The following is a 14,170-nucleotide window of genomic DNA, read 5'->3' on the forward strand; positions in this document are numbered from 1 at the left end:
ATGGGATTTTGCTATGAAGAACTGATTTGTCTGATGGCTAAATGGCCACTGGCTTTTACAATAAAGACTCATTCTTTTTTTTAAATATATTTTATTGATTTTTTACAGAGAGGAAGGGAGAGAGATAGAGAGTTAGAAACATCGATGAGAGAGAAACATCGATCAGCTGCCTCCTGCACATCCCCCACTGGGGAAGTGCCTGCAACCCAGGTACATGCCCTTGACCGGAATCGAACCTGGGACCCTTCAGTCCGCAGGCCGACGCTCCATCCGCTGAGCCAAACCGGCTTTGGCAATAAAGACTCATTCTTATTCACGCACAACTTCTCATGGCTTCTCTGTCTCTAAGACTGGTGTCCAAGAAGGTCCAGCCCCTGGCAGAGGGGCTCAGAACCAATAATTAGTGTAGCCAGCAGTGTTTGAGAAGGAACCTGCTCTGACACTTGCCGTAGTCATTAGTAGGAATCAGAAGAATATGCGGACTCAGAGCAGCTGTGCTCTAGCTGTGCTCTGACAATAGCCAAGGGAAAGAAGCAAAGTGGATAATGAGGGATAAAACTATGCTATTTAGAAAGGGAGGATAGATATGTATACTTAAAAGAAATCTCAGAAAAATGGACAAACAAAAAAGAAGTCCTAAGACTTAACAGCCAAAATAGTGTGATTGTGAGGTCTCAAACTCTGGTGTGAAACTAGAAAGAAAGGGGCAAAACTGCCTGCCTGCTTCTCCCCCAGGTTCAGACTAGAAAGTAGGGAGGAAGCAGAGAGGTGGCTGGGGAGGTGCAGAAGGTCGATGAGCGTTTCCTGGGTGCCTGCCGTTTACAGCACCTGAGCCAGGCCCCTCACATTCATTTTCTCCTTTAATCCTTCTCAGCTTCTCTTTGAGCTAGGTCCGTGGTCGGCAAACCGCGGCTCGCGAGCCACATGCGGCTCTTTGGCCCCTTGAGTGTGGCTCTTCCACAAAATACCACGGGCTGGTGCGCACATACAGTGCAATTGAAACTTCGTGGCCCATGCGCAGAAGTCGGTTTTCGGCCCGAGCGAGTCTATTTTGAAGAAGTACTGTTGATATTTGGCTCTGTTGACTAATGAGTTTACCGACCACTGAGCTATGTGTTTCTACTATCCCCACTTTATAGATAAGAAAAGGAGAGCAAAGAGAAGTCAGGCGACTTGGTCAAATTCATAAAACAAGTAAAGTCCCAGAAAGAGGGATTTGTACCTGGGCCTTTGATATCTCAGCTGTAGCCTCACCCTCCAGGTAGAGCCCTTACGCCCGGCCACATAGAGGTAATGCCTCCTCAGAATCCAGTTTCTGACTTCTTCTCCGCCCACTCTCAGAGGCACCAGGCCTGGCTGCAAGGGAGGGGCCCCTAGCTTCCTCCCTTCCGGCTTCTCCTGGTCTGGCTGCCCCGGAGGGAGGAGGCCCTCTAAGGCACTGGCTTTGGATTTGATTGCATATGAAATCACCTGAGGAGTTTCAAACACTACTGATAATCAGATTCTGTTTTAACGTTACGGGTTTCAGCCTAGCCGCAGAGCCTGTCCCTGTATTGGGGCCCTGGGCGAGGGAGACCTGACTAATCGCAAGAGAGCAGAGGCCGGAGCCATGGAGAGTCATTGCATCCACATTTCTGTTCAATGCTTCAGCTTTCCCGACTCAGCGAGGGCTGCTCCTGGGCGGTGCTGAGCGAGTGTTTGAACAGCATTTAGTTCCTAAGCCTGCAGTGGCCTGAGCCTCCTGTTAGGTCGAAGAGAGCCCAGGATCGGATGCATGCAGACGTGTGATGAGATAATGGACTCCCCCTGGCATTTCTAACAGATCAGCATGCCAGACCCAGATACAGGCTTCTCCCTGAATCAACACGACCCCCACACAGATACTGACTCCTTCCTGAACACCTGGCTGACCCCCTGCAGCGGAACTTCCTCCGCTGAATCCCTCAGCTCGTGACCCCGCCCCTCACCCAACCGCAGTATAAAAAAAGCGCCCCCTCCCTGTGGGCAAGAATCCACGTGTCCTGTCTTTAGGGTACCTGGGTCTCCTGGGACGCAATATACCTTTTCCTTTTCTTTCTTTTTCTGATTCACTGGACTCTCTTTATTTCCTACGGCGCCTCCTGAGCCACCTAACCTAACACCCCCCAGGTTCAGAGCCTCCTGCTGGGGTAGGCAGCCCTCTCAGCTTCTCCTTCAAGCCCACCTACCACAGGAGCCATAGAGCCACTCAGAGCTCTGGCCTGGCTTTCCACAGACAGCTCCTGCCAAGAAGTGTGTCACTGGGGGGAGGGAAATATAGCCAAAGGCCCAGGGGACTGGCCCCTTCTCCTAGCTTCCTCTCTGGACACACAGGGCTCCTTTATTTGCTGTGGTCCTTTTGCCTGTGTCTATCCCTGAGATCCAAAGTGAGTTTTGGATTTGAGTTTCTCCATCTACCAAATAGGAATAATAGTGCAGCTGCCTCCTGGGAGGAAGTGGAAGCCAGTGAGTCAGCTCAGGTTAGGAGCTGGCAGATAGCTTGGCATGTGGGGGCTGTGGGACAAGGCGAACACCCAGCAGCACGGGCCTCACCCACAGGCTTGGGGTCGGCCTGGCTGTTCAGCTCTCAGCAGCAGCTGGACAGACTCAGGGTCTGCATGTTCCTGGACCAAGATTACTCTCTCATCCCATTGATTCCTTTTCTTTGCTCCCAAATAGCCTCCTTGTTTTGGAGTTATACATTTACAAAGAAAGTGTGGCCTCCTCATGGCTTGCTCACAGAGGGTGCCAGGCCCTTACACCCCTATCCACCCAGAACCCTCCCCCAACCTAAGCGTTCTGACAGTGTGAAGTGAGGCATTTGCCTGTGTCCAGGCATGAACAGACCTGCCTGGCTGTCTTTGTTTATGCTGATCTCTATCATAAAAAGCAAATTCCTAGGAGAGTTTACATACATTCAGGGATCTGGGTGCCTGAGGTGCCGAATTCATGAAAGACAGCAAAAAAAGGGAGCAATGAGGGCAGCACAGGTAGCAAAGAACAGCTGCAGGAATGTGGCCATCAGTTCATCCAAGGCAAACCCTTGAAGAGGGATCAGGAGGGCACAGGCTTCCAATTGCTGATTTTATAGCCACTCAGCCCCCAACTGAATTCTGAGTCACCAATCAGGCTGTTAAACCAGGGGCTCCCCATCCTGCCTCCAGCAGCCTAGTCAGTGCCAGTGCCCTGCAGGGGAGAGGGCGGCCCCATGAAGTTTCCAAACCAAAGTAACCAAAGTAACTCAGCTACAGTTGCCCAGTGAAAACATTCTCAACCCGGCCCCTCCCTCAGTAAACTCCTTGTCAGGACCAAGTGTGGGGCCCCAACTTGTCTGTGGCTTGAGGATCCAGCTCTCACTTGTGGGAGCTCTGAGATGCAGGAGGTTCCGTTCCTGGGAAGTTCCTGGGCCTCCACAGCTTTGGGCATTAAGGTCCCAGCAAAGCATGGTGACCAGGGCAGTCATGGGATGGGGCTTCTATCAGTTGGTCAGTGTGGGCTGGTGATGAGAGGGGTGGGAGGTGCCCATTCCTGTCTCCCAGGGGCTTAAGCTCCTCCCACTGCCCCCACATTAGGTGACCTGGGCTTCTTTGGGTGACACTGCTGGGTAGTGGGTCTCTGGTCCAGCTTCTCTTCTGGAAACTTAGACTCTTTTACCATCTACCATCCCTGAGAATTCCCAGACCCCACCCATCCACGTTCCCCTCAAGTCTTTCCCTTCATCCTCTTCCCCCTCTCTAAATCCTCCCTCTCTTTATGGTGACATTCTCCTCCCCTTTCCTGCTACCAGAGGACTCAGGCCAGCTTTCCTCCCATCACAGTGGTCAGCGGCCTGACTAGCAGGTCTCTCTCTGAGTCTGTGGAGATCCCTGATGTGAGCATCACGGAGGCCCAGGCCCCTCCCTGAGTTGGGGGGAGGAGGAAACATTTTCTACTCCTTCCTAGTGAGTCATCTCCCCAACCTCCACCATCCACCACAGAAATTAAATGGGGTGGGGGGGATTGCTTCTTTGGAGAGAGAGAGAGAGAGAGAACAGAATGTCAGCTTACAATAAAACAAAGGCTCAAGCAAATTATAGCTAATAAGATTCAGCAAGTTTGCCAAATACAAGATCAGCCTGCACAAATCAACAGCATCTCTCCCACCCACAACAGCTACTAGAAAATGTTACTAAAAAGAAATCATTCACAGTAGCAATAAGGATCCCTAAATATCTGGGCATTAACCCTAAAACTGCCAGATAAAATTTAAAAATTTTAGTAAAGGAATCAAAATGATCTGAATAAGTAGAGCACTTCCCAAGCTTTTGTTCCAGATGGCCTAATATAGAATGCCTCATCCTGGATGGCTTCATGAAGACCTAATTTTATCAATGATTAACCTACCAATTCAGTGCAATTCCATTCAAAATTCCAGTTGTATTTCTTTTTGAGGAACTCAATACATTTTTAGGGTAACGTTATTTGTTTTGTTTTGTTTTTTTGTCTGTTGTACGCAGTTTATATAACAATATAAGAAATGAGTTGGTACTTTACCATCCTATACAGGGATTGATCTTCTTGAATTTTCTTATTTGTGGTAGTTATAGCGCTTGCATGATTGACACTACACTTGCTTTTCCTGATTTCAAGTTTTACATAGAAGAATGCTCTTCTCTATTAACATTAGCATGGTCTTAAGAGAGTCATCATCCCTATTTTTTTTGTCTAAAACTAGTTTTATCAGAGAAACAAAGCATCATTTTCTACATCTGCCAAAGAGTTTGGCTGAAGCCAGTACAGATGTGTGGGAGTGTGTGTGTGTGTGTGTGTGTGTATGTGTATACGCAGGAGCCAATTCCTATCAACAGGGGTAATACTGGGAGAATGCCCAGAGTTCACAATAGAAAAAATCTGCCCATAACATCAGAAAGTTGTCCGGATAAATTATAAGCTTGCATTATTTCAGGAATCAGTTTCTGAATATTATACTTCTCACTTTTTAAACGTTTAAAACCTTAAAAATATAAGTAAAAATATGGATATAATGGACTTGATTTTCCCGTTAAAAAAAGGCGTGAATCACCAGCAATGATGACAAAAAATCCAAACAGATTCTCTCCCCCAAGAACAAAAAAAAAATATTGAAAAAGCAAAAAGAGAGAGAACATATATTTAAATCAACTGGTTTTTAACAAAAACACATGCTTTTTATTGTTTCTTTAAACAGCAATCTACACTTCTGTGGCTTGGAAGTAGCAGTTCCATCTAGGAATAAAGAGCCTAGCTGCTTGGATTTCAGTACAAAAGGTCCAAGAACATGGAACGAAAAATATGATTTTCTCACAAGGCTACAAAACCTACACAAACTTTTCTAGGGTGTCTTCTGTGGTGTCACCGACCAGGGACAGCTCACTGGGCAATGCACTGCTGTGGGGGTATTGCATATTTGGGGTTCCACAAGTGTCCCTGATCCACTGGGAGTCTTGGGTGGAGAGAACCAGTCTGGGGGGAGACGTGGTGTGGTGAAGACTGGGGCGTATCCGTGGTGATGGGCTGGAATGTGGAGGCTGCGACTGGGGTCAGGAGACTGGACAGGGGCCAGAGATCTCACCTGGCTACTGAGGGATGTGGCCATCCGCTGGCCGGGGAGGTGAGGCCTGTGGCTCTCTGAGAGCATGTGCTGCTGGGGCTCATGATGTTTGTTAGGTCCGTGCTGACAGGAGACTGGCCAAGAGACGTTGTGAGAGTTTTAGAAACTTTATTTTTAATACACACCAGCATATTTATTTCAGCAAGCAAGAGTAGGGAGGGCAGGATATTTATGTCTCTGTGTGGGTCGGATGGAGGTGCAGGTCGTTGCAGGAAGCTGGGTCTAGCGTTGCTTTTCTCGGCTGCTTAGCTGTCTCCTGTGACACCTGAAATGAGAGTAACAGGAAAACGGCAGAGAGGACAGGAGCCTCAAGCGGGGACAACAGAAAGTACTGAGCGCAGGGGAGAAACTGAGGGCAGGGAAAGGTACAGAATATGCCTAACAGGGTTTGGCTGGCCTGGGACCAATCGGCTGCTGGATCTGCGGCTGCTGCATGGCTGCGGGTGGCATCATGTCCCTGAGGCTGCTGGAACTGGGCGTGTCCTGCCAGGCCTGCGGACATGCCAGTGCTGCCTTCCTGCTGTTGCTGCTGCTGCTGTTGCTCCCCGGCATCTCTCTGTGCTGTGGTTCATTCTCGCCACGCTGGGGTTGCGCCCGGGTTCATGATGTTCAAGGCCTGGCCCTGGGGGTTCAGGCCTCCCACTGTTGCTGCTGCGGAGGGACAGCAGGTCGGGGCCCGCTGGCTTGCATGGCGTTCAGGTTCTGCAGGCTGGGCTGCAGGCTGGGCTGGAGCTGAAGGCCGGGCTGGCTGGGCGCTCACTTAGCCGTGTGCTAGTTGATGAGATCTGCCATCAGCTGAGGGTTGGACTTGGGGATGTTGAGCACATGCTGCCGCTGGGGGAGCTGGGAGACTTCAGGGTCCACAGCAGGTCCTGCAGGCCCCCCCGGTGAGATGCTCTGATGTGGCTGCACCTTGGGTCTGCATAGACATCACGGGTCTGGGCATGCCCCACATGGGCTGTCGCTGGGCGATGGGTGCCGGCTGCCACTGCCGGGGGTCGGGGGGCAGAATAACAGGCCCACTGACCTGGTTGGGTCACATTCAGGCCCATGGGGGCCATCTGGCTCTCAGGGGTCACAGTCCCACAGGGGCAGAGCGTTGTTGGTGCTCACCCAGTACAGATGCTGCCGCTGCTGCACCTCACGTGCCATCTGCCGGGCGCCTCCATTGCTGCAGGTGGGCCTGGCAGGGGCAGTGAAGCTGGCATCTGGTTAGTGGGCTTCCCAGTGCAAACTGGTGGGGGCTGAGTTTCTGGCCACGCTGGAGAAGCCGGCTGGAGACATGCTCACAGGCGAGGGCTGGGGCAGAGTTGAGGGCTGTGGTGTCCAGGGTGTGCGGGGATGCAGTGTGGGGGGCGCGGGTGGTGCTGAGGAGGGAAAGCAGGCGCTGCTGAGGCACGTGCGGCTGTGGATGGTGGCATCCGCCGGAGCATGAGTTAGGCGTGCTGCCGGCGGTACTGCAACTCCTGCTGGTGGAGCTTCTGCTTGATGTTGAGGCAGTAGGGAATGGGGCATGGGCTTTCTTGGCATTGTTTGGCATGGTAGCAGCAAAGGGCGATGAACTGCTTGCACACGCCACAACCTCCATTGGTCTTGCGCTCGCAGCCCTTGGTGTGCTCCACGACACGCTTCATCTTCTGGCAGGACACCTGCGGGCAGTTGGCGTCGCGGCACTGGCGGGCGTGCCTCAGGGACTGGATGCAGCGCAGGATGGCCTGGCGCCGCAATTCCCGGAAGCTCCTCAACCGGCGCTCCCCCTGGTTGCCGCCCTCTTCGCCCACCTTGGCCTCTTCATCCGGGCCCAGCCCCACCTTCACCATCTCGTGGGTGTGGCCCTTGGTGTTGTAGCAGTTGATGCAAAGGTCGTAGCCCTCGCACCCGGGGCAGTGCCAGCCTGTCTCCACCCGCTGCTTGCACTCAGTGCAGGTGAGGACACAGCGGTCCTGGCCCTGGCTGTGCATCTCCACCGGCATCGCTAGGGAACCTAGGAAAGAAGGGCAGAGAGGACAGACTTGTTCAGTCAAATACCTTCAAAACCACAGAAATACATGCAAACTTACCTTCTCAGGAGTCAAGACACCAGTTACGGTTTTGCTGGGCTATTGGCTGCATCGGAAGCAGTGCCCCTAAGGAACAACAGCACTGCACCTTGAGGTCCCTGTGTGGCCGGAATGAACTACAAAAGAGTGGCTCCGCGGGAGAAGGCACTTGCTGTTCCACAGGCCGCCTATGGGAGTTGCCTCCGAAAGTCAGCGGCAGCTACACCGGCCTGCGTGTGAGACACAGGAGGCAGAGGCACAAAACGGGGGCAGGCGGCGCACACAGCACAGGCCCCGTCTTCCCACTGAACACTGTGGTGTCGCTACTGCGAAGACCGGCTCCCACCGCCGGAAGAGCTGCGCCGCGAGCTGAGGGGATGCACTCAGACTGAGACCAGACAGCCGCGATTCCACCAAACGGCCCCATTCTCAGCTTCCAGCAACTTTTACCTCCACGAGGCCACGCAGACCTTCAGCTCCCTAAACTCTGTCAGGTCTGATCAAACCACCGCAGCGACACCCCCGCCCCCGGGGAACTGTCCCGTAGATCATTTGGCAACTGACCGTCCCTTCCGCTCAGACCACAGGCCCTTTGCTCAGACCAGTCACTTTCCGTCCCATCCTCGCCCACGGTCCTGACCGGCCCAGAGAATTTCCCGCAGGAAAAGCCCCTTTAGAGCCCTTTGAACCCTCTGCCTCCCCCGTCCCCGGGTGCTCGCACCATTTGGGGCCTGAGCCCATCTGCTTTCTGGATGAGGATGATCTAATAAATGTATAATTCGTTACCACTTTTGGCCTCGTGCACGTGAGGTCTGATCAAATAATCAAAAAGATAGCCCTCCCCTGGGAAACTGTCCCTCAGACCATTTTGCAGCCGACATTCCTTTCCGCTCAGACCACATTCCCTTTGCTCAGACCAGTCACCGCGCCGCCGGACCCGCCCGGAGAATCCCCGCCACGGAAAAGCCCCCTCGAGTCCTTAAAAACTCTGAGCCCCCGATCTCTGGGTGCGGCACCATGTAGGGGCTCAGCCCATCTACTTTCTAGATGACCTCATACGTTTTTAATTCTTTACCTCTGTCGGCCTCGTGCAGTTCCTCCTTCGCTCCTTCGGCGACCCGAACAGAAGCCTAACAGCTTTAAGAAGAAAAGAAAACTGGCAAAACTTCCTGGCTCCTCCTGAAAGCTGCCTAAAGGCAGAAATTCCTGCAGAAATGCGGGAACCGCTCCGCCCCCTTGCTGCCCCGCCCCTTTCCCGCCTCTGCTCCCTCCCCCCTCACCCCCACCCCTGCCCCGCGCTGGCATCTCCAGAAGGCCGTGTGCTCCTCCCAGATCCTTGAACAACAGATTTGGGTTGTTGTCCGGTTGGGACAACAGACAGAGACGTTTCCAGTGACGAGGAAGGAGACGGAGGCTCCTGCAGGGGCTGACTTGCCCAGGTTCACCTCCCTAATAAGTGGTGCAGCAGTTACAGAGAATTCAGTTGGGTTGGACGAAAACAAAATCAGACATGGAGGATAAGTAGGGCATATGGACTAATTTTGTGAAATAAAGTTGATTTCATGTCATTTGTTAAATGAATCCATCAGACTGCTGTAACACAATTGACTGTAGATTTGGAAAAACTCGGGTTTGTGTTTACATGCATGCACACATTCCAGAAATAATTCAGTAGGAAAGCCCTTTCTAAAGCATATTAAAACGAAAACAATCACATTTTCCAAAAGTTTAATGGTGCTTGTTAGCGTTTACGTGGAAGCAGGCAATTAACTTTAGTTCTGCTGCCAATGTTATGGGTTAGCTCAACGAGATAGACCACCGACTCAGAATTTAAATTTAAGAGCCTTTATTAAGCTGGCCAGCTGACCACAGCGCGTCCCTCCCCCTCTGGGAGCCTAGCAGCATGTGGTGCCGACCAAGGGTGCAGCAAGATCTTTTATTGCAAGCTACACAGTGTTAGAAAAAAAAAAGAAAAAAACCAACTACAAAGCATTTCATTAGCTGTTCCGTAGAAGTCCATAAAAAGTTCATAAGTACAAAGGGAAGGTAAACAGAGTCACACCTGGCTGGAGCATATCATAACACATTGTTTTTCTAAGACAGTCTAGCAATTTTTCTCCGCCATGGTTCCTGACCCTGACCCAACCGGTAACCTTTTCCAGCCGCAGGCCCTCCCCCTCCCACATTCCGTCACCCTTCCATGCCGCAGTCCCTCCCCCACATTGAGTAAGTTTTCCCTGTCGCAGTCTCTGCCCCTAGCACACCATTCCAGTGGACTTGACAAACAGTTCGAGCTTCTGGTTTCTAGATGTGCTTAGATTTCTAGAGGAAAATAAGTAACATGGAAGGCAGCTCCTACAAGAAAAATCCAAATTGCCGTTCAATTATAATATTAGAAAAACAGAAATGATCTCACTAAAAAATAAGGCATAACAATCAGATCTCATCAATTCTGTTTCCATTCTCTTTGCCAACTTGTCACTCATTCAGCGTTTCTATAAAATAACACCCTTTCCTCTTGCTTTTAGCAGGAGTCTTCTAGGTTGTGCAGTATTAACGAGCAAACCCCAAATCACGGAGGCTTATAGCTTGATCATTGTTGAAGCTAAGTAATGGGTATAGCAATTTTGATATATTATTGTCTGTTTTTTTATACAGGTATGTTTGAAAATTTTTGTAATATACCTTTTTTTAAACCTCCATTGCTTAAAGCAACAGAATTTTGTTTTTTGCTCACACTACATGTCCGTCATAGATCAGTAAGGTGTCTCCATCAGGAGTGTTGCTGGTTACACGTGGAGGAAAAGGACCATGCAGGAGCCATGTGCTGGTTCTTAAGGCTTAGTGAGGAAGTAAGCTATCATGGTGTTCTCCTTTCTTTGGCAAAGGAAGGCTCATGGCCACACTTGACTTAAGGGGCTTGGGAACTATGATCCTACTGTGCGCTCAGGAGAAGTAAAACTGGATCTACTTGGTGAACAGCACTAATACTTGTCACAGCCCTGAAGAGATGTGAATCTGGGAATTGAAGGCAAAGAGGTGCTCTGATACTCCATTATTTTTCCCAGTGGGTTCATCCCAAAACAAAATCACTCAGCTTTCTCATTGGGATAAAACGCTCAAATTTATACCAAGGTCAGGAGTCCCACAGTATCAGGAACAGCTTATCTGTCTCTATGTTTCCAATGCAGAGCGTCCTGTCTTGTCTTTATCAGGTGCTAACATAAGATTTGCTGAACTAAAGGGAACGGGGGGGGGGGGGGGGGGGGGGGGGGGGGGGGGGGGAAGCAGCAGTGCATTACCCGGCATCCCTTAGAGCACCCATTTCTCATCTTGCTTCTGACTTTACCAAACTCTGTCTCATGACATCCCCAGGCAGAGCGGGGAGGGCCTGGTGCTTTTCTAGTTCACTGGGTTATGGAGGCTGTTCTGCATGGCCAAGATTTCTCAGCTGAGAGCCTTGAGCTTGAACTCACCAATGTCAGGGGCTCCAGGAGGGAGCCTCAGGATCATCCTACCCCAATACTGCATCTTCCAGGTGAGGAAACTGAACCCCAAAGAAAGTAACCACTTCTATTTGTTCTGGGAGTAGATGGCCTCCTTAAAATCCAGATTCTGTCTTCTTCACTCACTCCTAGGCCCTCACCCAGGCCTTGCTGCAAGTGATGGGCCTCTAGCTCCCTCCCTCCCGGCTTCTCCTGGTCTGGCTGCCAGGGAGGGAGAAGGGCCTTTAAGCCACTGGCTTTGGATTTGATTGCATATTAAAAGCATCTGAGGAGTTTCAAAAACTGACACTCAGCTTCTGTTTTAATATGTATGAGTTGCAGCCTAGCTGTGGGGTCTTCAGAAACTCCCCAGGCAATCCTAATGGGCAGCCCTGTGTGAGGACCGGGGCGCTGAGCTCTCGCTGTTTTCACGTGTGGGGGTGTGCAGAGCTGGCTTCTGAGAAAGGAACGCCCGTGTCAAAATACGATGCTGCTGCTGAGCAGCTCTGTGCCGCAAGCTGACAAAGGGAGTGTTGACAGTGAAGGGAGACTATGGTCCTAAGGACGGATGGGCCTGGGAACCGCCAAGTGACCCAGCGGACTGCCAGGCCCTCTTGCCAAGACTCCTCAACTTGAACGGTGTGTTAATTTCCTAGGGCTGCCCTAACAAATTACAGCAAACTTAATAACTTGAAACAACAAAAAGTGGCTCCTTAGGGAGGACAGAAGTCCCAAATCAAGGCTCTTGACAGGGCTGGCTCCTCTGGACGTTGAGGGAGAATCTGTCCCAGGCTTCTCTCCGGGCTTCTAGGGGCTGCTGGCAACCCTTGGCGTTCCTCAGCTTGTCTTCACACGGCGCCCACCTGCCTGCCTTCACAGGGCCTCCCCTCTGTGCCTGCACGTCCCTGTCCTTTCTCTACAAGGACATCAGTTATTGGACTCTGAGCCCACCCTAAACCCAGGAAGGTCTCATCTAAAGACCCTTCACTTAATCACATCTGCCAAGATTCTGTTTCCAAATAGGGTCACGTCCGCAGGTCCTGGGAATTAGGACTTGGCCTGTTTCAGGGGGAGCCACAATTCAAACCACTACAAATGGGAAACAGGGTTCACTTTCTTACTGCTGCCCTCCCGAATGCTGCTCCTGAGCCGAGGAAACAGCTGACATAAATCCGTTCCCTAAGGACAAAGGGGATGGCCTGGAACACAGCACTGAGCTTACCGTCAGAGTTCCATGTTAAACACTAAACTTTGCCAGGAAACTGGTAGTTCTAGCTACTGCTCAAAGGGGGAAACTGAGGTGCAGGAGGCTACAGGACTGCCAAGCTCATAGAACTAGCAAGGGAGAGACCTCCCGCTCTAACCATGCTGCCCTTCTGTTGGGATCAGCTACTGTAAGGAGCCATGACTCAACCCCACTGTCTTCAAGGAAGTGGCAGCTGGGAGACCCTTACCTGAGACCAGGGGTCTAATCAAGATCCAGCAGCATGCCTGGCCAGCGTGGCTCCTGGTTGAATGTCGACCTATGATCCAGGAGGTCATGGTGTGATTCCTGGTCAGGACACATGCCTGGGTTGTGGGCTCGATCCCACAGTGGGGTGTGCAGGAGGCAGCTGATCAGTGATTCTTTCTCATCATTTCTATCTCTCCCTCTCCCTTCTTTTCTGAAATCCATAAAAATATGTATTTTTTAGAAAAGATCCAGCATCATGCCAGCCAGTTTCTCACCAGTAGCTCACGGGGATGCTCTGGTCACTTCTTTCTCAGGTTCCTGTGACTTCCTTCAACTCCTGTTCTACAAACACAGAGGCCTTGTGTGTGCCAGGCACCTTGGCCTCTGGGAGGAACTCAGTTATTGTGAAGAGGTGACTTTGTGTTTGGTTGTTTCTGGCCTAGCTCAGCAGGAAGCCTGTTTGATAATACAAGGTTGAAGAAAATACATCTATTTCCCGGACTTAACAATCCAGGGGACCCACAGACACATGCTGATGCACAATGAAAACAGAAGCAGTGGGTTCTGACACCAGCCTCCATGCTCTTGTCAACTCAGAATGAATGGAAACCTGAAACTTGAGCAGCCAGGGGTTGGTGCTGGTGCCAGTTACCTTCAGGTGGGGGCCCAGCTTTCCAGGGGTCCTGTGGTCTGGCCAGTGATGCCTGGTCAGCTTCATCTTTAGAGTCTTTATGATTAAGCCCAAAGGCCTCAGCTTTGTTTGTCCACCTTACCCATGGCCTCTGCTCCGTTTCTAGGAATGAAGAGACACCTGTGGCTTGAACACCCCCAGTGTCCCTGCTGAGGAGTCCTGCCCCCGGGCCCCTGTCGCCATCTCTCAGCCCTTGGGTATCAGCCACCATTACCATCACTTCAAATTCCAAATTTAAAAATCAACCCTATCTTCCCTTTCTGACTAGTCCCCTTTCTAACCTTTCCCATCTGTTTAATGGCACCACCTAGAACATACTAGTAGATGTCATTGTTTGGCCCTCTTCCCCTTTCCTCCTTGTGGCACAACACAGGAGGTGCGGTACAGAGAAGAGTAGATGAGGAAGGGAACACACGCTGCTGAGCACCCCCAGGAAGAGGCAGCCCTGTGCTGTATGCTAAATCGCTGACCTCAGTAATCCAGGAGGTGGGAGGACAGTAATACTGTCCTAATTTTGCAGGTGAAAAACAGAAGCTCCGAACGACTCAGGGTCTTGAGGCCAGGCAGCTATCGGTAGAGATAGATCAGAATCCACCCTGTGCTCCCTGTACCCCACCGTCGTATTCAGCCTGACTTGTTTTCTCTGGGAACTCCCACATGTGCTGCTTTTCTCCTGCCTTTGCTAGCACTGCCCAGCTCAGGCCTTCACAATCTTCTTCCTGAAGTGCTGTAACAGCTTCCCAGTTATTCTTTGCATCTACTCTTTAAAAAATATGTTCTTATTGGTTTTAGAGAGAGAAGGAGGGAGAGAAACATCAATGTGAGAAACATCGATGTGAGAAACACTGATTGGTT

At 51.0% G+C, this 14,170-nt stretch overlaps 1 pseudogene; it reads right to left on the reverse strand.

The window, feature by feature from the left end:
* Positions 1 to 5,738: 5,738 nt before the first annotated feature.
* Positions 5,739 to 8,113, reverse strand: LOC118678123 (annotated as a pseudogene).
* Between the last annotated feature and the right edge of the window lie 6,057 nt (positions 8,114 to 14,170).

The sequence above is a fragment of the Myotis myotis genome, unplaced genomic scaffold, assembly GCF_014108235.1.
Source record: "Myotis myotis isolate mMyoMyo1 unplaced genomic scaffold, mMyoMyo1.p scaffold_m19_p_1, whole genome shotgun sequence".
NCBI lineage: Eukaryota > Metazoa > Chordata > Mammalia > Chiroptera > Vespertilionidae > Myotis > Myotis myotis.